This window comes from Terrapene carolina, unplaced genomic scaffold, assembly GCF_002925995.2.
Source record: "Terrapene carolina triunguis isolate 2854851 unplaced genomic scaffold, T_m_triunguis-2.0 Scaffold247, whole genome shotgun sequence".
Classification (NCBI taxonomy): domain Eukaryota; kingdom Metazoa; phylum Chordata; order Testudines; family Emydidae; genus Terrapene; species Terrapene triunguis.
The window spans coordinates 18,129,292-18,153,990 of NW_020664598.1; the positions used below are offsets into that span (position 1 = coordinate 18,129,292).

A 24,699-nucleotide genomic window follows, 5' to 3' on the forward strand; every position below is an offset into this window, starting at 1 on the left:
GGAGCAAGACCAATTCTGTTCTGCTTCAGGCATCACAGGCAGGGCTATTAGCCAAGTTCTGAATCCAGAATGTTTAGTGCTGATGATGTTTGAAGTAGAAGACACATCGATTCTCACACTTCTAACCAATGCAGATGGACAGGAAATTATTTCGATTTATAAGCCTAGCAAGTCTGATATGGAATTATCAGAGGAGTAACAAATCTAACTGCAAGATGACATTTTTTGATCACTTTATTGACCATAACTCAACTTCACCTCTTATGCTTCCACAATTGTTCGACTTTGTCAGCCAAACAGGCTGACATCCAGAGATATAAAAGCACTGAGCCATCTCATCGTTGTAGAGCAAGAGGCCCAGGCAGACCTTATAAGCATCAACAAGAATTAGGAAAACTTAAAATCTGATTTGTTCAGAGATCTGTTTAAAATTGATTGTCTCAGTCCAGTTTCCAATTGAAAAGCGTCAACACAAAAAAAGCTAATATTACAAGTAGAATCAAGTTATTGGCACTCAGAAGCCATAAGGGCTACTGTCCAGCTCCTATCACCCCTTTCCAGGAGAAGCAGATTAGTGGGACAAGGTGTGAAAAGCCCGTACTGCCACTATCCCATGGTGTGAAAAGCCCATACTGCCACTATCCTAGCAGCTAGACTACTTCAGTTTCCTGGGCTCTCAACACAACACCTTTCAGCAGAGCCTAATTCTATATCCATCTAATTTATTATATATATATATATATATATATATATATATATACACACACACACACACATACATATACATATATACACACACACATATATACATACACACACAATATAAAAATTATAAAAATAGACATTGTGGGAAGCAGCTAGACATGATCACTTATATGCGAGGTAAGAAAATAAAGCTTTACAAAGAGAAGCATGAGAAATGGAAGAGGCACCTTGAAGCAAATGGACTTGGAAAACCAACATGAAAGGGTTTGTAAAAATGGCTTTTGGCTACTCCCTGTGACTAAAACAAGCAGAGAAAGTAGCAGGTTTTCCGAATGATGCAGGTAGCGGCCTACCACAGCTCTGGCAAAAGCATGAGCTTGTTCTACACAGCTGCTTGGGTCTGCTAGAATGAGAGGAGACTTTAGGCCAAGCACTTCCTTAAATATGAATCTCAAGTGCCTTAGCAGGTGAGGAAGAGAAGTAGACCTTGGCAACCTGATGGGACCTGACTAAAAGTGTCAGGTTTGGGGTGGGCTGGGTAGTCTCTGATCACCTCCTCCTGCCCGTGGGGTCAGTGTGACAGCAGCTGTGTACCCCAGCCCTGCCAGCTGCTGCCGCCTCACTGTGCAGCACGCACTGCGCAATAAGCATGCCGAGTCGCAGTACGTCTCTCTCCGCAGCACTCACAGCATAGCAAGGTAGTGGCAGCAGCATGGGTGGCAGGTATCGTAGGCTGGGGGAGGCTGTGCTTCCCCAAACAGCCTAGCATGGCCCCGCCCACGCTCCACCCCCAGGCCAGGCCCCCTTCTGCGGTTCCCAGTGCTCTGCCCTGGAACAGGCTGGCTGGCCTGCCTCCTGTAGGAACTCAGGGCGGCTGGTGCTGGGGCCGCCCGGCGCACCAGGGCTGGGGGCCCTTCAGCCGCACCAATTGACACACCATGGCTGGCTGCCCCAGAAGGAGAGGGGGAGGGGCAGGGCTTCAGGCACAAGGGGAGGGGCTGGGGGCTAGCCTCCCCCAACAGCCAGGTCACCAGCCGCCCATGGGCAACAGCCAGCAGGAGTGGGCCATGCAGCCACTGAGGCACTGACCCCACAGGTAGGAGGAGGCTGGAGACAAATTGTGGGCACTGGGAGTGGGAAGCCCCCACTCGGACAAGCTTGGGGATGAGACAGTGGCACTGACACATGTTGGGGGAGCAACCCAGGGGCAGGGGGAACCAGCTGTCCTTCAAGTGCATGGTGCAGAGCTGGTGTGGGCAGCCGGCCATGAGAGAGGCAGGCAGCAGAGCCAGGGAGTAAATAGCCCCAGTGGCTCCATAGAGGAAACAAAGTAAAGAAAATGGAGTCCAGGCCAGCATCTAGACCCTTGCAACCCAATGCGAACCACACTACAAAAGTGTTGGGTCAGGTGTGTAAACAACCCGATGGGCTCTGGTGTAGTTGGTTCGTATAAGCCTTTACATTTAGGCCCAAGGAGACCTCTAAAGAGAAGAGTCCTTTCCTGTCATACTGCATACTTGTTACTAAAGTTACTCCAACCTGAAGTTTTGACCAAAACATCTTAACTTATGAATATTCAAGGTGGCATTTTTGCCTTGAATCCTCTGCGCGTTTGTCCGACAGTGGCAGCTGGCACAGAAAGTGCCAGGGTTCATAGGCACTGGAGCACCCATGGGGAAAAACTGGTCGGTGCTTAGCACCACCGGCAGCTCCCTGCCCCCCTCCCAGCTCACCTCCACCTCCGCCCTCCCTCCTCCCCTGGGCGCACCGCGTGCCCGCTTTCCCCCCCTGCCTCCCAGTGCTTGCGCTGCAAAACAGCTGATTCGCGCGGCAAGTGATGGAAAGGAGGAGGGGGAACGCGGTGTGCTCGGGGAAGAGGTGGGGCCAGGGCCGGGATTTGGGGATGGGGTCCAATAGGATGGATTCCCATTGACCCACAGGTGATAAAGACAAGAGGTTTTCCCTGCTCCCTCTGCTACGCCAACCTTTCCTCAGTTTGTGTAAAGTTTTATTTGGATTGCAGAAGGGAGGGGAAAGCACTCTGAAAAGTTAGAGGATGAAAAAAGTCTATTTATATCTTTTTTAATTAACCATGTTCTACAATGTTATTAAGCAGCACTCAGAGATGCAGATGTTACTGATTTGATTGGGAAGAGGTGCACTGTGCTGAATATTAAGGAACTCTGGCCCTATAAATAGGTTTAATCACCATCTGAAGGCTCGAAGGAAGTGATGAAAAAGGCATTAATAAGGTTGTAATTAGGCCCTGCAGCAGGCTGCACTCCACCATAGCTCTCATGGTACCCGAGACCTCTTAAACAGCAGCTCACGAGCCCACAACCCAAGAGAGACAGACCTGATTTAGGTCTCAAGATCCCAGGTTGCCTACTTCAAACACAAAAACCCAGACAAGGGCTTCTCCACATTTGGAGGGGCTCTCTGGCCAGAGAGATGCTGTGAGGACATAGAGCCCTAAGAAAAGGGAGGCGGGTGGAGTTAGCTTCCCAGCTCTTCCATCAGAGAGCTGCAGCAGAGACCAACTCCAGCTGTGCCTCACAGTGAGCAAATTAAACAGGGCAGCCAGAGCTCCCCAGCCACAGGCACTGGCATATAATGCAGACAGCTGGGGAGCTTTAGAGGATATTGTTCTCACCCCCACCTTCCCAGCAGCATTTACCAGTCCATGAAAGGAACCTAGTCATAGGTGCAGGATCTACATCACCTCCTACCCACAAAATATGAGAGCAATACTCTCATCTACAGCCCAGTGTTTCTGGAGTGTGGCACTTCCACACGGACACAGCTTGGGGAGGAGAGAAGAGAAAAACGGCCTTCCTACACCACATCAGAAAAGCAAGGTGCCTCCTGTGCACCTCCAATAGTCACTCACTGGCAAGATGTCACTGGAGCAGCCAGTCCCTTTGCAAAGGGAGTTAGCCACCCACGTGTTATAGCCTCAGAAGAGGCAGCCTACTGAAGAGATTGCCCTGGTATTCATCATGACTCCAGGGCTTCACGTGCACACCACATACTGCATCCTTGCCTCTCACCCATCAATGTGCCCCTGGAGTGAAATGGGGTGGGCATCACCTATATTATAGTCTTAATGGAATGGGTTACTGTAGGCTATTAACGCACTAAATTGAGGAGCAAGGTAACATTTGATTTGGGACCTGCTGTAGCAGAAAGACACTCCATGTCCTTTCTCCCTTCCCCATATGTCTATTAAAGTGACAGTCTCCTCCTCCATTCTCCCAGGGAATGGCAGAAGTGGGTTTCATTGCTGCTGTGACTACATCTCATTCCACAACTCCTGCACCGAAAGATGAAGGGAAAATAATCCTAGTGCCCTATTGGCAGAAAGCCTTCACTAATCACCACGCCTGCTCCCGGAGGCTCCACCCTTTCCCCTGCTGCTGTGCCACAAGGTACGGCATGGTCAGCATATACATCCTCATCCAGGGGAGAGAACAGCCCAGACTGGTTCCACCATTTCATCCCCATAACCCATAATTTCTACAGGCATTTTCCAGGTGTGAAGAACAGCAACCACTGTATCTGCATAAAGCACAAACAACATTATGATCCAGCAGGACTTTAAAATGTCAGATACCTTTTATCTGAATAACACTAAATACTGCCGTCTAAACTTCCAGTCCAACCCAACCCAACCCAGCCAGGGGATTTGTATAAAAATGCCTTCAATCATCTCAGAATAAAGATGAGCAAAACAAAAAGCTTAACAAGCCCATGGCACACTTCAAACAACTACTTAAAAAAATATTGCTTAGATGTTCATGTACATACAATAGCAGGAAGAGAGTGTAGTATAAGCTGGCCTCCAAAACTGAAGGTGTTTCATCTCAGAGGGTTTGATGCCCCATCTTTATAGTCTACTTTGGAGTATCCCTATTTGCCCTAGGTTTAGCTTTTCAAAAGGGTGAGCCTCACAGCTCTACAATTCAGACTGGGCCTTCGGATTACAGCATCCCTGTTTCTCAGTGTGTCTATATGAATTCAGAATACTGTTAGAGACTTTACCGCTTCAGGGAACAATATAACCTGTAAGTATTTGCAGTGACATAGGAAAGCCTTTTCAAAGCAAACCAGCATTTATTAGTCACCCGGAGTACAGACTTTGATAGTCCTTAGGTCAGTATGGAAAAGCCAAGCTCAAGACAAAAGTCTCCAACGGCAAAAGCAACTGCCCCATTATTCTATGGCCTCCTAGAATCCATCTTAGTCTCCGTCAGATCTCTGGCCTGGTCTACATTTAAATCTTAGGTTGACATAGCTACAGCACTCAGCGATGTGAAAAATCCATACCCCTGAGCACCACAGCTATGCCGACCTAACCACCAGTGCAGATGAAACTAGGTCAACAGAAGAAAAACCCTTCCATCACTGTAGTCCTCATCTAGACTACAGGGTTATAGTGGCATAGTTAGTGGCCGTAGCTATGCCATGATAGGACCTGCGGCGTAGACATGGCCATCCCAGTTTTAAACAGTCACCTGACACCTCCTGTCGTTATCCCTCATTGCAGCCCCCATTGTGTTTCACATCTCTCCCTTGGTTGCCAGGTGTTAAGAGATAATGCCCAGTCAGACTCTGGTCACTGGTTCTTCTATCATATGTGCTGATTCCATTCAGTTCTTGATAGCATTTTTGAGTTCAATCCAGACTAGCGTATGTGACATACAACCATCCCTAATTTCCCTGTTCCAGAGGAAGAAATTAACCCATTCACTCCTAGTGAGTAACAATACAAAGTGAGTAGGTAAACTGAGTCACACATTGTCCATAAAAATTCTTCACAACTCTTCCCCCTTTATCAACCAACTGAGCAGGACTACTCTCCACCAGTGATCTAGGGAACTTCAAGCATCCTCCTAACCTGGGATGCAGGCTCCTCTCAGTTGAGCTAAAACAGAAATGTCACCCATATGTGCCAGGACAAATTTTCCCCCAGTAGCTGTTCTACCAGGCTTTTTCAAGATTTACGGTACACATTCCATTAAAACCATACGGTTTTCAAAAAACAGTACAGAGCAGTTTCTAGCAGGGTAGACATGGAGGAGTTCCCATGCTCCCCCATGGCACATTTGCCACTCTGAAACTTTTGGGTTTGGAACTGCGATCAAGTCTTACCACTACCTCCTCCCATTTATCATCTGGGAAGTGAGGAGGGAGGCAAACCCACATTCCTCAAGGCATCAGCCATCTTGGGGAGGCAGTATGGCCTAGTGGCTAGGCACTGGACTAGTACTCGGGATACCTGAGTTCTAATCCCAACACGGCTACTGGCTTGTTGGGTGATGTTGGGCAAGTCACTTTCCCGCTCTGTGCCTCAATTTCCAGTCTGTAAAATGGGGATAACTGAGAAAAGTGCTTTGAGATTTACTGATGAAAAGTGCTGCACAAAAGGTAGGTATTATTGCTGAACAAGTAAATTTCCTGTAACTGAAATGATTATCTTGAGGGGTAAGAGGGGAATAGAAAGAAACAAGATTCAATTGGATTGGTTTGGCATCAAAAGATTAAACTCAGCCTATTGTCACAGACACGAATGGATGGATTCTGGGAAGGGGTAAGCGAAGAAGGTAAATATTGAAGGAAGAGACTTACAGAAGTTACAGAACTGTGCTTCAATCATACCAGCTCTGTCAGTGAAGATGGCCCCCACAGACACACCTGTCTCACAGCAGATGCTCCTCTTCTTTATAGGGTCCCTCCATTCTTTTACTAGAGGATTGTATTTTCAAGAGAATCCTTCTTAACTCTTGGTCTCACCCAAGAAAAGCTTAAGACCCACTTTCGTTTGCAGTGTTGTTGTAGCCATTTTGGTCTCATGTAGGCGGCAGGTTTAAAACAAACAATAGGAAGTTTTTTTTCACACAACGCACAGTCAAGCTGTGGAACTCCTTGCCGAAGGATGTTGTGAAGGCCAAGACTATAACAGGGTTCAAAAAAGAACTAGATAAGTTCCTGAAGTATAGGTCCATCAATGACTATTAGCCAGGATGGGCAGGGATGGTGTCCCTAGCCTCTGTTTGCCAGAAGCTGGGAATGGGGCGACAGGGGATGGATCACTTGATGATTACCTGTTCTGTTCATTCCCTCTGGGGCACCTGGCATTGGCCACTGTTGGAAGACAGGATACTGGGCTAGATGGACCTTTGGTCTGACTCAGTATGGCTGTTCTTATGTTCTTAGGATATTAGAGAAACAGCTGGGTGAGACCTGAAGAAGAGCTCTGCATAGCTCAAAAGCTTGCTCTTTCACCAACAGAAGCTGGTCCAATAAGAGACACTACCTCACCCACCTTGTCTCTAAGACCCATTTTAACATTCTCAATGTCCAGGTCTAGCCTCCCCCTCCCTTCATTTGACTGCCCAATTGGGGCCATTTCATCTGTGTCCATTCCCACTTAGGCCCAGGATACGTCCAAGTTCCCTGTTCTATCTGACTCGCTTTTGACACCATTTAAATGTGACAAACTGTCTTAACTATTTGAGTCTCCATGAGGATTCCAGCTGTCCTGCTGCTGCAGTGCCAGCAAGCTCATACAGCTGGCTTTGGTTCAGCAGGGTTCAAAGCCCCTTCGTTTTAATACCCTCACATACAAACAATATATTTCTCTGAAAATATAGCATCTCCCTGAAATAAAACAACTAGTCCCTTCTTCCAACTCACAGGGCAATAATGTTCTGTTATGGTCTTCAGCTTAGTGATCTTGCCCTCCCTTGTCCCCTCACCCTCCATTACCACCACATTTCCCTCCCACCCAAATACTTCCAGTATCCCACTTCCATCCTTTCCTCAGACCCACTAGATCTTCCCTGCATTTCCCCCAATACAAAAATTCATGCATATCACAATATTTCCCCCTCCCCGTCCCTACCCCATATTACTAGGGCTCAATAGATGATATTTAGCACAGTCAGCTATTCAGTCTGGTCATGCCAAATCCATTAGATCCAACCCGCCAGCTTTGTATACGCAGCAGCAAAGAGGATGCTCGTGCTTCTTACAGACAATGTGGCAGCAGCTGGGACTCCCTGAGATAATACATACATACATACATACATACATACATACATACATACATACATACACACACACACATACATACACACACACACACACACACACTAGAAAGGGGGAACTTATTCAGTACTTCCAATGTTAGCTAGCAGGAAGACCCCAACAGGGTGGCTTGCATGAGATGAACTGTCCTATTTTTACCCCAGCTTTTTGTTGCCCTGGAAATCAATAATCTAGGAAATAAACTGCAGGTTGGACTGCTTTTTGGCAGGGGTTATCTCAGGAAGAGGTCAGAGAGAGTGGAGATTAAAAACAGCAGAAATTGCTTTCAAGTGATGAAAACTATTCCTTCAAACTCAGACACTATGGCCACGGGATACAGCATATCATTCCATCTTGGAGCAGCTTCTCTCAAGACACAATTCTCCTCCTCTTCTCCTGCCCACTATCTTTAATCTTCAGAAAGTGCCTCCCTTGCTCTTTCAGGCTTATCTCAGTACTATTTCTCCGAGCTGTGTTCTTCACCATCTCTCCTACAACTCAGGCAGAGTGTGCAGTGTCTGCAGTTACCCAATATTACGAAGGTCCAGCAACCACACTGCAGAGTAGTTCCCTAGGGATTATCTGCTTGCAGTTTTCCTGCCATAGAATTCTGGGAGGCAGGAAGTCAGAGCAGCACTTTTTATCCGAAGGGATGAAGATTACCTCAGCAGAATGGAGTTTGAAGCTATGTAACAGAGAGATGAAGACAATGCTAGCATTCCAAGTTGTTCTGGTGCTACATGCACAGGCATTTGTCTGCCAGGACCCCCTTAGAAACCGTGAAGGAGCAGCCATGTCATGAGAACAGGGCTTGGAAAAAACTCATTTACTCACCACTAGCAAGTGGGAAGCTTTCCCAGTGAGCTTAAGCTCCTTCATTATCAGTTCAGTGCAATTTAAGGTTGTTTATTTAATAATTACATTCCTGACCATCATGGGTGTTTAGATAGCATTCCAAACCTGAAGTGAGTGTAACCCGATGCAGTGTTCTCCTGAGTCTCCATTCACTGCTCATAATTTTCCCAATCAGAGTGAAACTAAAACACTAGCTAGACAGCTTAACTGCAGCTTTTTAAAATCTTATGGGCATCAATGAAAGCGACAAGAATCATGTCAATTTCACTCTTGGCACTTGGGAAACTTGGCTGTTAAAATGCTAGTGTTGTTGCCTCTGGATCTCGCTAGTAGTTCTCCCTTCTCCTCCTCCATTTCATATTTGCCTCTGGATAGTAAGTGTTTTGGTAATTGTTTCCAAGCCCTGCGTGAGAGCAACAAACGTTAAGACTCTTCAAGTGAAGGGCCATTTCATACAGTGCTCCTTGAGGCTCAGAAATAGGCACAGCATTCTCTGCTCAGCATCTTTCCTGATCAGTGTGACATCTTTTAAACTCAGAGTATTGCAGACCAGCCTTTAGGAAATTTCCATGTCTGAGATTTGTTCTTAGATGATGGGGAGAAACTTTGGCAACCCTAATATCACCAAAGCTGTAACAACCGAGCGCTGACATAATATCCCAGGTTTGACAGGGTAAGGGGCACAAGGCTCACTCCAGAACCAAGCCTCCTATATATAAAGGAAACTTGGTTGGAAGAAAAAAATGGGAGGGAGGGATTTCCCAGATTGTCAAAATTGTTCCTGTTCCCCTGCCCTTCCAAGTTTTGAATTTTAACTAAAATTTTTAAATTTGACCAATTTTAATTGGTTTAATACTAAGGGTACGTCTACGCTACCCGCCGGATCGGCGGGTAGTGATCAATCTATCGGGGATCGATTTATCGCATCTAGTGTAGACACGATAAATCGATCCCCGATCGCTCTGCCGTCGACTCCTGTACTCCACCATGGCAAGAGGCGGAAGCGGAGTCGACAGGGGAGCGGCGGCAGTCGACCCCGCACCGTGAGAACGTGAGGTAAGTCGACCTAAGATACGTCGACTTCAGCTACGCTATTCTTGTAGTTGAAGTTGCACATCTTAGGTCGACCCCCCCCCCCCTCAGTGTAGACCAAGTCTCTCTTCCTCTTTAGCAAGACAGTGTTTGAGAGAGCATATTCATAAAGCACCAGGACTCCATCACCAGTATCACAGTTCACAAATTTCTAATCCCAAAGCACTGTGGGAAAGCCAGGACACCTATTCCTGTACTTCTGACAGGTACACTGTAGCAGCTACTGTTAAAGTTCCAATTTAAGCCAGTCCAGTGGCCTAGAAATTGCTATTCTATACCATCATGAAAGCTCTCCAGTTTAGAGTACTTGCCCTTGGGCAGGCATGAGCTGGAAATAGTTCTCTAATTTACAGAATGCTTCTCTCATGGATCATAGAAATGCAGGACTGGAAGGGACCTCAAAAGGTCATCTAGTCCAGTCCCCTGCACCTATTATCTAGACCATCCCAGACAGGTGTTGCCTAAACTGTTCTTAAAGACCTCCAATGATGGTGATTCCACAGCCTCCCTAGGTAATTTGTTCCAGTGCTTAACCACCTTTACAGTTAGGAAGTTTTTTCTTAACGTCTAACCTAATTCTCCCTGGCTTCAATTGAAGCCCATTGCTTCTCGTCCTGTCTTCAGTGCTTATGGAGAACGGTATCACCCTCCTCTTTGTGACAATCGTTTATGTACTTGAAGACTCATGTCCCCCAGACTTTTGTTTCCAGACAAAACAAACCCAATTTTTTCAATCTTCCCTCCTAAGTCATGTTTTCTAAATCTTTAATCAATTTTGTTGCTCTCCTCTGGACCTTCTCCAATTTGTCCTCAAGTGGGATGCCCAGAACCAGGTACAATGTTCTAGTTGAGGCCTTATCACTGCTGAGTAGAGTGAAAGAATTACTTCTCGTGTCTTGCTTAAAACATTCCTGCTAATACATCCCAGAATGACGTTTGCTTTTTTTGCAACAGTATTACATGGCTGACTCTCATTTAGTTTGTGATCCACTATGACCCCCAGATCCTTTTCTGCAGTACTCCTTCCTAAGCAGTCATTTCCGATTTTGTATTTGTGCAATTGATTTTTCCTTCCCACTTTGAATTTCCTTCTTACTTTGAATTATTCCTTATTGAATTGCATCCTGTTTATTTCAGACCATTTCTCCAGTTTGTCCAAATCATTTTGAATTCCAATCCTGCCCTCTAAAGCACTTGCAACCCCTCCCAGCTTGGTATAAAGATTGTGGATGAGTGTACTCTCTATGCCATTATCCAAATCATTTATGAAAACACTGAATAGAATTGGACCCAGGAAAGATCCCTGCAGTACTCCACTCGGTATACCCTTCCAGCTTGATTGTGAACCATTGATAACTATTCTAAGTACAGTTCTACAACCAGTGGTTTACCCATGTTACAGTAGGTTCATCTAGGCTATATTTCCCTAGTTTCCTTATGAGAAGGTCATGTGAGACAGTATCGAAAGCCTTACTGAAGTCGAGGTATAGCAAACCTACTGCTTCCCCCTCCTCATCCACAAGGCTTGTTGCCCCATCAAAGCTTTTTATAGTAAAAGTAGAAGAAATAACCAGCAAAGAAGAAACCCTAATTAAAAAAAAAATGTGAATGCTCCACTTGAATTTTAAACAATATGGAACACCAGTCAGACCAATTGTTACCCGGGGTTTTCAGAACCCCCAACAGGGGCAACGTAACTATTTCACTCCAGGCGGTGTAAGGAACAAATCAACAGGAACACAGCACTTCTGTCTGATCAAAGAGTAATGCAAGTAAGTGTGCTCTCATCTAAAACTGCAGTTTATTAGATTTAAGCACACACAAACATAAGCAATAGGTTTAGAACAGCCCAGAGATTTACCTAACATCTGGAATGGTATTGAGTAATTAACAGCAGGTTCGCAGTGGCCAGTTGCTTACCCACCGGGGAGAGTGTCAGGAAAAACGTCTCTCAAGTTGGCTTCGGAGGACTGCTCCAAAGTACACTTTATTAGCTAATCTTTTATAACTAACTTCTACAAAACACATAGGTCAAAATGACCCCTACTGGATCATCACTTTTCTAACTTTCAATGAACTTTAATATCAGAGGCGTCTAGACAAGATTTTCCAACCACCAAGGTTTTCAGATTCAGTTGTTTACATGTTTGTCCCCTCCTCCCATTCTGATTAGCAGAAACTGCCAGCTAGATATCACCTTGCTTCTGAAAGCCTGTCTCCAAATTAACCCTTAACTAAGTGGTGTTCTATTGTATTACTTTATGGTGGCTGAATGCACATAATATGGTTGGCAATTAGCTTGATCACATTCTGGGGTAGACACACCCCTCAAATCCAGGGCAACACAATGTCCTGTGGGAAAGTTGGGTTCCACACACAAGGAGCACACCTTTTGCCTGGCAAGAATGCTCTTGAGTCAGGGATGTAACAGCCTTATTCTCCCCCAGGAGGCCAAGGGAGAATTGTTTCATCCAGTCAAATATTAAAATGTTTCAAGCGAAAGAGCTCTCAGTACCTCCCACTGAATACCTGCAGACCCTCCCCAAACATCTCACAGAGACAGAGTGTGTAAAGGGTTGATCCTCGTGCCCTGAAGTCAGTCTCTTCTCCTTTGACTTATTTTCCCCACATCTTTTAAATTGATCCTTAAGGGATGTCAAGACACTTGCAACTGTAGAAAGAACTGTATCTGTGATGCTAGATTGAGGAAGAGCACAAGTACACAGGGCCCAACATGCTAAGAAACAGACTTCCTTTATTTTCTGTTCCTATAGAAGAGCTCAAACTGGTTATGCTTGGAAGCAGCAAGACAGAAAGCAGACCATATCTGTAGTCCTGCCAAAGGCTTTGGAGCAGCAGTAGAGTAGAACAGATTTGATGTGACTAGGGAAATTGGTCGACAAATGTAAAGTAACACAAAAGAGCCAAAGCAATCAATCAATGGAAATAAGAAGCCAACAGAAACAAATTAGTGCAGGCAACAGGCTTTGAAATAGGATCTACATTCCTCAGGAAACTGCCAGGCAAAGGACAAGGAAGAAACAAAGGATTCTGGGATACAGCAGGAAAAAGAGCCTGAGGAAATTCCAGTGATATTACAAGATCCTGTGATCAGCCTCATGGAGTGGTCTGCTGAGTGTGTGTCATTGAAGAGGAGATGCTGCAGAAGTAGCAGCAGATGATACAAGACAAGAAAGCAGAGTAAACAAAAATCATCCCCAAGAATGCCACCTACAAGCCTCACAGACAGTCAACATCCAGTGCAGTCTGGAGTAAAAGGGCAGGGAGGGAATTTAACAAGGTGTGTAGAACAAAGGATTATTGCCATTCCTGAGGAGTATTTATGTCCCCAATCCAGCAGAGATGGTGAGTCAGGAAGCGCACTGCAGTGACAGCACCACTTCCATGTAGAAGTACCAATCAGGTAAGGGTATGAGGGCAAGGCTGTAGGGATCTGCAGTGAAATGAGGGATTTGAGGGAGGATGCGGCACCAATGGAGAACAAGCTTCAGAGTCACCATTCAATGGCCAGCACTATAAACTTCTCATTTTCAATCCCTGACCCCTCCTATCTCAGCGACAGAGCCCTCAGCCTGTTCAGCTAGTGCCACTGGCATTACAGTTACATGATTCTTTTGGTGGAACGAGTGAGAGATCTTTAAAGGTGAGTATCCATCAGCACTCTCTCATCTACAGAGCTTACAAAATTGTGGTCAGCTCTCATCGTCTCATGTCTCGATTAGTGCAACATCCTTCTCTCTGGCCTTGACAAATGCAATCTTGGCCCACTGATATCCATTCAGAATGCTGCTGCAAAAGATCAAAGTGTTGGGCTAGGAAATTGAGCATGTTACCCCCTCTTTGCATCCCTTCCTTGGTTCCCTCTTCTCTATCATATCATACATAAGCTACTTGTCTCCACTTTCAAGACCCTTCATGACCTATCCCCACCAACCTATCACCTCTCATTCAGCAGCAAAAGATCAGCTTACACTTCCAACTTCTCCATGATGCCAGCCTCCATCACCCACTTGTTAGATTTTCAAACATGCACCTTTATGCTTTCTCCCATGCTGCTCCCACAGGCTTCGGAGGAGCGCCCCATAAACATCCTCCAAACTCAGTCATTATCCTTCTTTAAATACCTCCTTAAAACTCTCCTTTGCCATGAGGCCTACAAAAAAATTGACAGCAGCTGGTGTACTAAGACCACTGTCTGTCACACTGCCAAATACCATCTCATTGTTTCCTTGCGCACCCCCTTTGTCTGTAAATATCTGTTGTAGCATCTTAGACTGTAAGCTCTTTGGGGCAACGACTGTTTTTGTTTTGGGTTCTGGTCCATGCCTGGGATTCCTAGATGTTATAATACAAATAAATAAGAAAAGCACCACATTTAAGATGGAAGTACTGATGGACTGGTGGGGTGGCGGGTTGGGCATTTCTGTCTTGACAAAGCAGTCCCAGGGAACACATGGGTTTAATAATGTTGCCATTTTAGCTCTTTCCACTTTCTAAATGAGACGAGTTCATCAACCAAATATAATTAAACAAACACATCAAGGGACCCCCAGACATCCTTCCCAAATCACGACAGCCTAACCAGAGCAGAAAGAGGGGAGTGGCAAAACAGCAGAACAAGACTCAAAGGAAGACTGAAATGCAGAAAATTTCCCAAGGGAGACATCAAAATAAGTTTGCTTCCAGACCTTGCATCGGGCAGAGGAAGTGGTATCTGTTCTGTTCCAGAGTAATCTCAGTACTCTAGGAAGACTGCCTCAGAAAACTGGCAATAGATATAGAGCCTTTCACCTTTAAGTCACCTGATCTGGGTCAGAAGACTGCAAGCCATTTCCAGTGATGGCTACTGAGTGGTCTAAGAGAAGTGAGATGGTGGTCTCAGTCCAGTCCCTAGCAGACATTTGTTCACACCGTATGAATCACCACCGCAGCTGGCACTGATTCCCTATAAATGGACCAATCACAGTAAAGAGGCAAAAAGACCCAGAGAAAACGTACTTTTCCTCAGGGTGAGGCCCCCTCGTCTAGTGGTGGAAGCATATCTGCAATGCTCTTAGAGAAATGAGAGTCACCTCTTTTTGATAGGAAAGACCTTGGATCAATCACTGATCAGTTTAACATTTCATGATGTGATTTTACAATGGGACAAAGTTTTTCACTCAGTATTAGAGTAAATATTATCTGTGCCCACCATATGTGGCCTCAATAACAACCTTTTTCACAGCAGTTATTATGCCTGTCAGCAGCCTCTCTCAGTATACACAGGTAAATGTAATACCACTGCAACCATATGTATTACTGTTGGCTGACTCATTCTTTATTTTCAACACAGAAGAATTTTATTAGAATGAATGCATTTATCACAATAGCATGTGTTTATTTTGAAAACATTACCCATGCATTTATTTGACAAATGCATCTCCACAGTGCAAGAGAGGCATCTATTTTAGTCAATGGTTAGTAATATTACTTTAAGCATACCAATGTACAGCTTAAATCCAAAATTTGTACTTTTAAAAAACAGAGCTCTCTCTGGAACATTAAAAAATGGATTCTAATGCACTGCTGAACTACAAATCTTCCACAAGCCGGTGGCTTTCTTTGCATTAGTTGCTGGTTCAACAGCAACTACTTGATATTCAGATTAATAATTTTTTTAGAAGATTATTCATCACAACTTTACTGCAAACCATCAGCTGATGTCCTGGGTAATGATGACTGAACCAGTTTCACAAGCTTACTCCCTCCCCCCAAATACACACTGTAGCTTTTGCTTGTAGAGTATTCCTCACTACGTATTTCAAATGGCAGCAATTCTTTCTCCATCAGTACTGAGTAACTAAAGCAAGGGCTTTCCTATGTGTACACAAACTACATCATAATGAGTACACAGCAGTGTTCATTATTCAGGGATTCTTTAGAAATTCTCCATGCCCAATATACAAACTGCAATTCAAAGCCATATAGTACTGCACTGCTTCCACTGCAGGATTTGAACAATACAGTCCACAGCTGTGGAGAGCAGAATAAGGGCCGGAAGAAAGCCTGTTCCAAACTTAACAGAGATGCATCTGAAGAAGTGAGGTTCTTACCCACGAAAGCTTATGCTCCCAATACTTCTGTTAGTCTCAAAGGTGCCACAGGACCCTCTGTTATTTTTTACAGATTCAGACTAACACAGCTACCCCTCTGATACTTGTTCCAAACTTGTCATCCCATCAAAACAGACCATTATACATCAGTATGAATCTCATATGTTATCAAGCCCCTCCTTTCTAAGGCTTAAATTGGTCACAGATCTGTCATTACTAGGAACAACTGCATTTGTTTGCAACATATTTTTAAAGCTCAGAGTGGTTCTTTAATACACTTACAATGTCCTGTCAGCAGCTATTTACTTGCCTCAGACCTGACTCAGATAATTTTTTTTAATAGTTCTGTGACTCCAAGTGATTCAGTCCACTTTAAGCCCTGCCTCCTCCCGCAAGTAAGCTTTATTTCTGTGAATGGGATGGTGGTGCCTATGATTCTGGGGAGGGGCCAAAAATCTTCAAATGCAGTGGTATCTACTATCAGGTCCATTTGAGGTACTGATTCAGATTCTGCAAAATGCAAACTCTTTTTAAAGTAAATGTCTAGGGTTGTGAAGAGAGTCTTTCAAATGCAAACCAAGCAGTAACTGATACAAAACTGAAGCAAAGTTGCCTTCCTGCATCTGCAACAGCCTGAAGCAAGTCAGAGATGTAAGCATTCACAGCAATGTGATGCTAACTCTCAAAGTCATTAATCATATTTCCAAAAATTACCAAACGTGTACACAAGTCTGGTAACTGCCAAATTACCAAATAATCAAAGGACAAAAAATAACAGCAGCCCCATGAGTGCCTGGCATACATAGAATCATAGGACTGGAAGGGACCTCAAGAGGTCATCTAGTCCAGTCCCCTGCACTCATGGTAGGACTAAGTATTATCTAGACCATTCCTTACAAGTGTTTGTCTAACCTGCTCTTAAAAATCCCCAATGATGGAGATTCCACAACCTCCCTAGGCAATTTATTCCACTGTTTAACCACCCTGACAGTTAGGAAGATTTTCCTAATGTCCAACCTAAACCTCCCTTGCTGCAATTTAAGCCCATTGCTTCTTAACCTCCGAGGATAGGACAAGAAGAACAAATTTTCTCCCTCCTCCTTGTAACAACCTTTTATGTACTTGAAAACTGTTATGTCCCCTTTCAGTCTTCTCTTTTCCAGAAGAAACAAACCCATTTTTTTCAATGTTCCCTCATAGGTCATTTTTTCTGGATCTTTAATCATTTTTGTTGCTCTTCTCTAGACTTTCTCCAATTTGTCCACATCTTTCCTGAAACGTGGCACCCAGAACTGGACACAATACTCCAGCTGAATCAACGCAGAGTAGAGCAGAAGAATTACTTCTCATGTCTTGTTTACAACACTCCTGCTAATACATCCCAGAATGATGTTTGCTTTTTTTGCAACAGTGTTACACTGTTGACTCATATTTAGCTTATGGTCCACTATGACTCCCAGATCCCTTTCTGCAGTACTCCTTCCTAGGCAGTCATTTCCCATTTTGTATGTGTCCAACTGATTGTTCCTTCCTAAGTGGAGTACTTTGCATTTATCCTTATTGAATTTCATCCTATTTACTTCAGACCATTTCTCCAGTTTGTCCAGATCATTTTGAATTTTAATCCTAACCTCCAAAGCACTTGCAACCCCTCCCAGCTTGGTATCGTCCACAAACTTTGTAAATGTACTCTCTGTGCTGTTATCTAAATCACTGATAAAGATATTGAATAGAACCAGACCCAGAATTATAAATGTAAACGTATATGTACACATGCATATATACAACCATATATACAATCACCCAAGCTTTGCCACAGAGCATTGATGAATATACTAGTAATGTCCATAACTAGGAGTTTTGTTATTACAAAATTGTCATTTTACCCAGTTTACCTGTATAAACCCCAATATCTGCAGGAGATCTATTATGCACCAAAGGTAAGATATGCACCTATTTTTTGTAGGTCCAACTCATGAATCATAATTAACGATATAATTAAGCCATTTCCCCAGAATGCTACAACAACCCTTTACTTTAATATTACGTATCCAATGCCCTCCAGCAACAAGTGCACCATCTCAGCAAGTCACACACACACACACCTCTGTGGGACTGCAGGGAACACTCCGAAGTCCTACCAATATGTCCCAGTGAGATGTCATCTCGAACCCCATTCCCTTCCCTCCCAGCCCGGGCTCCCCATACAAGCGCCAGGTAACAGGCGGAGTTGCTGAGACCCCCCCCCAGCCCCCGCCCGGCCATAGCCCAGACACCCCCGCCAGGCCCCAGAGCCGCCGGCCTCCCAGTAAGGCCAGTCCCGGGGTGACCCGGACACTGAGGTCCCCACAAGCTCCCCGGGGACCCATCTAGCGGCAGCCCCCGCGGCTCTGCCTACGGGCCGGGCCCGAACCTCAACCCCCTCACCTGCCGCGAGCGGGACACGCCCCCTAAACACCTCGGCAGCAACGGCAACAACAGCGCCCCTCCGACCCTCGCCCACTTCCGCCCCTACCACGGGTCACTTCCGCTCCCGCTGAACACCACTTCCGCCCCTACTCTGCCCCACTCCCGTTAGGTCCTAGTGCCTGCCGGGCTGGGTCCCGCTGGTGGGCAGCAGCCAGGGGGCTGACATGGGGGAAAGGGGGCGATTGTCCTGGGGCCGAGCTCTGGGGTCCCCCAAAACGCCTGTAACCTCTGTGTAAATAAAGTGACGGGGGGCGAGGGGGAACGATGTACCCGGGCCCCAAATGTCTCTGCACAGGCCTGGCAGCGCTGGGGAGGAGCGGGGCGGAGGGGTCCCCGGGCTGAAGCCCCAGGCGGCTGGGAGCGAGTGCAGAACGGGCACCGTGCACGGGGCTCGCCCGGCCCTGGAAGCCCGCCGCGTCCCCTCGCAGCCAGACCCCAGCTGGGGAAGGGGCCTGTCACTTTGACACGAACTGTTGGCTCGGTGTCACGCAGCCCGACCCCGGCTCTGGATCCACAAAATCAACAGTGCCAGTGGTTGGAGGGGAAGTGGAGACTTCGCCATGCAGTGCTTAAAGTCCCCAGGGCTGCTGCTAGTGCTGCCAGCTTATGGGAACCCCCTCACACACACTTTTTTCAGACCACCTTAAGCCCTGGCTCCACGCTCCCCAGCCCCAACGTGTCCCCGCAGAGCTATCACACTGTCTTTGGAGATACTGCCGCCGCATGTCGCATGACAGAGGTTCTCAACCACCACCATAGCGTGACCCCATCTTACAACAGAACATATTTCAGGGCCTCCCCTCTCTGATATAATCACAAAGAAAGGAAAGCTGGTCACACTCCCCCTGGATCTGATTCTGGCCCATAGGCAGAGAAGTGAACATATGACTTAAGAGAAGATCACACACACAAAAATCCACTGTCTCCTCTGCCTCTGTTTCCAGCTGTCTTTCTGCTTCTGCGTTTCTCAGATTTGGGGAACAGGGAACATCTGACTCAGGTGCACTTGTTCTCCCTCCAGTGCTTAGTTGAAGATCTGGGCAAATAAATCTTTTTTTTTTTTAATGGTGACTATTTGCTGAAATTTTTTGAATGAATTCTCCTTGGTTCTGCTTATGCCTCTTTTGCGTTCTCTTTCTGCAAACATCCAAGCAAACAACTTTACCAGCACAAATACTCATGGCAAGTGAACTTCAAAGCTGTGTGCACAAATATTAATCAACCTCAAAATTTAATTGTGCATGTACAAGTCATCAGGCCAAAGGTATATGCATGCTCATCCACTTAAGTATCAGAAACAATTCCAGGGGACTTATTGATCATTTACAACTTAACACAATGTAAATAGCAAATATCAAGTATTGAAAGCTCACACAGAACTATTTGTGATTGATACGTAGAGTTAAAGCAGCACAAAAATGTAGGCAAATAATTCAAACTAGATACATTTGAGGAAATCAGGATCTGCTCATGCATATTCAACTAGTGGGGGGAAATGCTAAATTCATTAGATAAAATACCAATTGCAAATTATTCACTTGGCTATGCTCATTTGCTGTGGGATCCAAAGTTATAAACACTTGTTGCAAACTGGTTGGAATTCTAAAGCAAATTAGCAGTGACATAACATTTTGGGCGTTCACAAGGAGAGTAAGCACAGTGCTGGCCCATGTGAAGTCTTAATGAAGGGACCAGATCATCAAGTTGTTTAGCATTTAAAGTGTACCATTAAGACAGGGAGGTAGAAAACAAGGTGAAAATCTCTGTAAGAAGAGGAAATTATGAGGAATATAAAGCCTGCCACCAATACAGCACTGAGAATGAAAGCAATAAGACCTAGTTGAGTCTGAGCAAGGAGCGTGTGTGGGTGTCAGGACCTGTCAGAAAGAGAATATGGGAACGGATGTAAAAGCAGCAATCCAATCTATTCTGATCCATTTTTATTTATATACTGCTGATGGAAAGCCCTTCAAGTGCTTTGCAATTACTCAGATAAAAATCCAATTCAATACACTCAAAAAATTCAAATTAAAGAGAGAGGAGGTGGGTGCAGGGCTGGGCCAGCCCCACTGAGAATGAGAGAAGAAAGGTAGAGAGAGAGCTATTGCAAGCAGATGGCAGACAGAAATAACAGAACTAGGCAGATGAGAAGAAGACCATGAGAACCCCAATAAGGCACTGGGAGGAAAAAGAGAAAGATTAGACAGCAGGAGAACAACAAGAATGGACTGGGCCCCAGTTAAGAACTGGTATCAGAATGGCAGTGGGACTGGCCAGAATCTCAGTAAGAAAGTGGTTGCAAGTGGGAGGGAAGTAATAATATTCTGAGCTCCAGTAAGGCCTTGTCATATACCAAAAACACAGACCAAAAAAAAAAAAAAAAAAAACCCATTCCCCTGTAGTCTAGATAAGGCCTAAGGAAATGGGAGACGTGATTGGACTAAAGAATTTTATAAAATAATAATCTTGAGGCAAATTAGAAAAAGCAACTGTTTTACTATGTGTTTAATTAAACTACACAAGCAAGCTGACAGGGCTAGCCTCTGGCTTACTTCTCATCTCCACCCACACAATTCTTCTGCAGATACTGAGTGACACCACTCTCAGCCAGTGAAACAGTGGATAAAAACCTATCCAGAACAATTTTCATCGGCTGATTAGTGCTCTTGATGACAGGACCCTCTTACATAGCAAGTACTGAAAGCTGACTAACCCACCCATGGGCATCATTCTCCTTCCCAATTCTCTGCATTGGCAAGTTTCACTAAACAAATTCAAATCAGACAGTATAGCTTTTCTTCCCCTGCTTAAGAGAATACTGCCCACTGCTCTATAGGTGAGGGGAAAAAATGTAGGGAGCCCCGTCTCCCTATGCAACCAACAAAACATGATCTCTAGGGTACAAAGAGATGGTCTCAGCTAATATGCCAAACCATTTGTCCCTAAAGGGGCACTCTCTGCTGGGTAGAGGGGTTGTCTAGGCTGGCTGTCAGTCAGCTACTAAATATGTTGACAGCATCTGCACACGCTAGCAGGCAACAGCAGGAAAAGGCATACTCCTCCTGATCTGGGGAACTTAAATAGCACATAACGGTGCATTGCAACCTTTCACTTTCAGCCATCATGCCCTGTAGTGACAGGGGGTTATAGGTCCTCTTCCCCTGCCCTCACACCATGTGAGGTTGCTTGAGGTAAGGGCAGGATTTTGGCCTTAGTCTATTTAACAAACAAAACTAGATGATTCCACTGTTTCTTCCTGTTGTTCTGATGCTTTGCATGCTATGGCCACAAACCAACTTCATTGTGCCCAAGTGTCTGATCTGTGCCAGTTCAGGGCACTTGAAATCTTTTCATGTTCCAAGCAGTATTTTCAAAGCCATTCTTCCTCTTATCTATCTATATCTAGCTATCTGTGTGCTTGTCTGTCTTGCTGGTAATTGCATCACAGTAATATCTAAACTCTTCTACAATATCCATAGTTCCTGCATAAAAGACAAATTTTCCCCATAGGCTAGATTTATTGCTGTTATCAACTGATCCTGATCACTCATTTATTCTCCTGTCATAACCTCAAACTCACATGCAAAAGGCAAGTCTTTTAGATTTGCAATAGATTTGGACAGCTTTTCACACAGGTTCAAGGAACTGTACCTTTCATCTAGGAGTTTTTACTTAGGTGGGGAAAAAATGGAGAATTGAGAACATGACGTTACTTTGTTCTTTCTGTTGCTGCAGCACCCTTTAGCAAGCAAAGACATCTTGCATAAGTAATTCATGCCTCAGTTTCCTCACTTGAAAAATGGAAATAATAATGGCTTTCCACCTTTGTGATCTTCAGATGAATAGTGGCCATGTGCTATTATTATACTGTACACTAGGATTTAATAACAGAAACCCTAGAACATGTGCAAAGGGAAGGTGATCAGAACCAGGGTGCTACCATGCATGTGTTTTTGGAGGTCCCTCAAGTTTCTTTTAGTTAGCTGAATAACTCTTGCCAAAGATTCAAGAGGAGCAGGCTGAGTCTCAATTTTGCACAGCGTCAGGCCAGAACCAGAAAACATACCAGATATGATTCCAAACTTCCCTGTAGTTTGAGGTTTTTCAGATCTGAGGTTTGGTTTGACCCATTATAAAGACCAGGCCTGGACACTGCATTTGAATCTGGAACTGAACTATCCTAACATTCAGGGATGTTCAGACCTTAGGTTTTGGTTCAGGCTCAACTCTAATTTTCCACCTATGGTACAGAAGTAAAGACAGCTTGGAATAGATTGAGTTGCTGTTCCTATATCTGGTCCCTGTTCTGTTTCTGATGGCAGAAGCACTCTCTTTAGTGCAAAATATTTCTCAGTACAGGCTCACACAACGTTGGGATCACACAACACTAAGCAATATGGCATATTAGGAAATAAAGCAATATAATAGAAGGTGCTACCATTTTTCCCTATAGCTCTAGTTGCTCATATATAACCTTCTATATTGGTGCACACACTCTGAAGCAGAATTGTAACATGGGGCACAGCTCAGGCTACCACTCCCCCTCTCACCCACCCCTTCGCAACCCAGAACTGTGGTGCATCCTCCCTTCCCCCAGCCATGTGTCCTTGGGGAAAGAATCTGCATTGAGAACCTGCCAGAGACTGAAGCTGGCATGGCAGAGCAGTTGCAGGAGCTTCCTATGGCACAGAAACTATGGAACCTGACCAGCAGGCACAGAGCACCTGGCGTTGCTGCTTGCCCCTTCCCCCTCAACTCCCTAGGGGGGCATGGAGGAATGTTGCGGGGGGAACAGCCACGTGTTCTTTGCTAGCAGGTCAGTTTCCCCCTCATGGTCTGTGTAAGGGGAGGGCAGGAAAGCAGAAAACCAGGAGAGCCAGGCAGCTGAGCTGCTTCCCAAGCGTCTGTGCAGTGTACAGCCCAGGTGAGTGACAAGAGTGAATTAGTCCTAGGGGAACTAGAATTCTGCGCCTGGCTCAGTTGCTGGGGGTGGGAGGGAATGGGATTTCCTCTTCCCCTGGAGCAGCTGGAGCCCCATCAGATCCACCCCCAGGAACTTCCCTGGCTGCAGGAAGCTCCTCACCCACATAGGCGCCTACTCCGTGGGTGTTCCAAGGATGGAGCACCCATGGAAAAAAATAGTGGGTGCTCAGCACCCAGTGGCAGTCCTGCCAATCAGCTCCTTCCCCTCCCTCTCAGTGCCTCCGGCTCGCCACAATCAGCTGTTCAGTGGTGGCGCTGGGGGAGGAGGGGGTAGAGCGAGGGCAGGGCGTGCTCAGGAGAGGGGGCGGAATGGGGCAGGAAGAGGCGGGACGGGGGCAGAGCAGGGGCGGGAAGGGGAGGGAAGAGATGGGGTGGAGGTGGGGCCTTGGGGAAAGGGGTGGATTGGGAACAGGGCCTGGGGTGGAGCCAGGGTTGAGAACCCCCAGGGAAATGAGGAAGCCATCACCTATGTCTGCTCCTCTGCCCTGCTTCCTGCCCCCATCATTGCTCTGCCGCAGGGAGAAGGGGTCACTGTATGGGGAGCTCCCACCCCCGTCCATCCAACCCCCTTGCATTTGGATCCCTCCACACACACCCGGAACCTCCCCTACTGAGTCACCGCCCCATCAAGCCCCCCCTGCACTTGAATCCCTACCCTTCAGAGTCTCACCCTGCATTCAGAGCCCCCACACCGAGCCCCACCCCTCCACCCGCAGATCCCCTGCCGAGCCGCACCTCCCCACCCCTTGACACCCCCCCCCCCAAAATATAGACGTGAAACTATACCTATGAGTGTCATGGAATTGAACTATAGCTGGACAGCATAAAGGCCCCCAATATTACAGGACAGGTGGTGACAATACCTCTAAATGGTCCGGGTGAGCCCCAAAACATCATAAACATCCCCGCCCATAGCAGTATGGCTGTAGGCTAATGCTTTTATTTTTGTAACAATGAATTCCTAGGGAATATGATAACACAAGGAGGGATCAAACCCAAACTTCCTGCATAACAATGCAGAGTATTGGCTACCAGGCAAGACATCAAACATGACATGTAAGGCCTTTCAAAATAAAATCTTATTAAAAGTATAGCTAAACATTAACATTAGCCATTGTGCTAAGACAAAAGAAACAAGCTCAGAACAAGAAGTATTCTAAGGTGGCCACCCAGCCAAGTTCTGACCAGACAAATGGCTGAGTTTTTAAAGCCAATACAGAATAAGGCATGCTCATATCAATAAGACCTCCTGCTTCCAAACATTCAGCCACTGCCCTTTCAGTTGCAACTGCCATTATTTATCCATCTCAGAGTGCACTTATAAATCTTGGCTTGGTATATTTTCTTTCCAACATTTTGTCAAAATTTGATTGTAGCCATAAAACACATTAGT

At 45.6% G+C, this 24,699-nt stretch overlaps 1 protein-coding gene across 2 annotated transcripts in view; it reads right to left on the reverse strand.

Moving 5' to 3' along the window:
- Positions 1-24,699, reverse strand: part of WASHC1 (WASH complex subunit 1) — an 87,389-nt gene that overhangs the window by 49,039 nt on the left and 13,651 nt on the right. Inside the window, exon 1 of one of the 2 annotated variants that reach the window (XM_024217963.2) lies at positions 18,282-18,337. The exons of the other annotated variant lie outside the window; for it this stretch is intronic. The gene's annotated coding sequence lies outside the window, so the exon portion shown is untranslated. Of the gene's footprint in view, positions 1-18,281; positions 18,338-24,699 lie in introns of those variants that run through there. 2 annotated transcript variants of the gene reach the window in all.